We start from the raw sequence: 1,707 nt of genomic DNA, 5'->3' as shown, positions 1-1,707 counted from the left end.
TACTTTGCTTTGCTCCAAACGGTGATGCGTCTCTATCACTCACTGTTCTAAATGGAAATGCCACTCCCCTAAAAGCAGAGAAGGCTAAAATAAACCCATATCTGGGCTTTCTATCCCTTGCCGTTGACCTATTTGGCCACCAGCTTCATACTGTTCAAAAGATTTCCGATTTAAAATATGTTTCAAAATCTAACAATGCAAGCTTCTACTTGCTACCTATTGTGTGTGTGTGCAAGTTTTACTTGTTCCTCCAAAATAAATTCTTCCAAATAAACATTAGAAATGCCGTGTCAAGTTTAAAAAATTCCCATTGCAATTTTGATTGGAATTGTGTCAAATGCCAGGATCCATTAGGGGAGAACTGACCACTTGGCCATGTGAGGTCTTCCTTCCGCGAGCTGCAGTGAGTTCCCTCCATTCCTGCTGAGTCTGGAGCCTGCCCGTGAACTGCTGACAGGTGGCTGTTAGCAGAAAAAGAGACATGTGGAAGACAAGAAATGGTCAACCCTTTGCCTCTGGGCCCCTCATCCCAGCATGTGCTCCCCTACAAGCCCAAGCAGCTCTGAGCTCGTGTCCCAGCTTCCCCTCACCTCTGCAGGAAACAGAGAGTGATTTCTGCTAACACTGAATAAGTTTGGCTTCCTTCTTTGAGATGTTAGGAATCTGCTCCACAAAACTCTTGACTTGTCTTGACCCAACTCCTCCGCTGCTTCTTGTTCAAAGCCCTTAGTTTCTCCTGGCTCCTTCTACACTTTTCTATTCCAAATGTCTTCCTTCATCGCTCCTCTTTATCTATACAAGACCATTCATAAAAATTAGCATTTATAGCATTTATAGTTTACAGTTTCAAGAGTCAAAGTCTCTTTTAGCTTGAGAAGGTGTTTTCCATGGACCCCTTTGGAAGTGACCTTGAACATGGGGTCTAAACTCGGCAGGCAATAGCCTCAAAAAGGCCATGGAAAACCTGAAACCCATGGCATCACAAAAATCAGTCTCTTCTCCCTCTGACCTTCCCCTCCAGGATGAAAGAGACCCTCTCTCTCCCTGCCTCCTTCCCTTCCAGAGGGTTCCTACCTCACCCCTTCACCTGAAGGCCACCTAGAACTAGAATGTTTGCTTCAGCACTTCTGTTCTTTGGAGAGGAACAGTGTGGTTGAGAAAATGTCTTTATCAGAATGTGACCTTGCTATAGGCAACTTCAACAGATGCCTCTTTCTCCTTAAACTTTCTCCTTAAACTTTTTCGCCGATACAGCAACAGTCAGAAAATGCCATTCAGAAGCTGTAGCCATACTGGCTGACTGGTCATCCATGTCCACAATGACACTGTGACCTAATGAGCAGTGTGGCATAGTCTGTGGGCTTCAGACTGAAGGGGGAAACATGGCAATGGCTGATGCCCCACTGTCCAACCTGGGAAGATGCTTCTCCGCAGAGCAGAACATTTCCTGGATTCATTGATTTGTAGCCCTTATCCTGCTTCACTGTACATGTGAAAGAAGATGTTTTTGCAACCCACAGAGAGTTCTGACCCTGATCTCATGGGACTCCCGTATAGCCCAGAAAATGCAGGGCAGCCTGGCAGTGCTCTCCTTGGATATTTCCCATTTTGGGGTACCCTTCAATACATCAAATGTGTGTTGATGATCTACTGGATGGAAGTCACGTTTCTGAGCACCCAGGGAAAAGCACATCTGCCTCTCTGTTT

General features: G+C 45.5%; 1 long non-coding RNA gene across 1 annotated transcript; it reads right to left on the bottom strand.

Moving 5' to 3' along the window:
- Positions 1-290: 290 nt before the first annotated feature.
- Positions 291-834, bottom strand: LOC131835198 (uncharacterized). The gene is made up of 2 exons (XR_009355099.1): positions 591-834; positions 291-461 (listed from the first exon to the last, which is right to left on the bottom strand). It is a non-coding gene; the product is annotated as an uncharacterized LOC131835198 (long non-coding RNA).
- Positions 835-1,707: the final 873 nt, after the last annotated feature.

The sequence above is a fragment of the Mustela lutreola genome, chromosome 7 (genome assembly GCF_030435805.1).
Source record: "Mustela lutreola isolate mMusLut2 chromosome 7, mMusLut2.pri, whole genome shotgun sequence".
Lineage (NCBI taxonomy): Eukaryota > Metazoa > Chordata > Mammalia > Carnivora > Mustelidae > Mustela > Mustela lutreola.
Note: the sequence above shows the minus strand (reverse complement) of the source record. Positions and strands in the feature narration are given on the sequence as shown.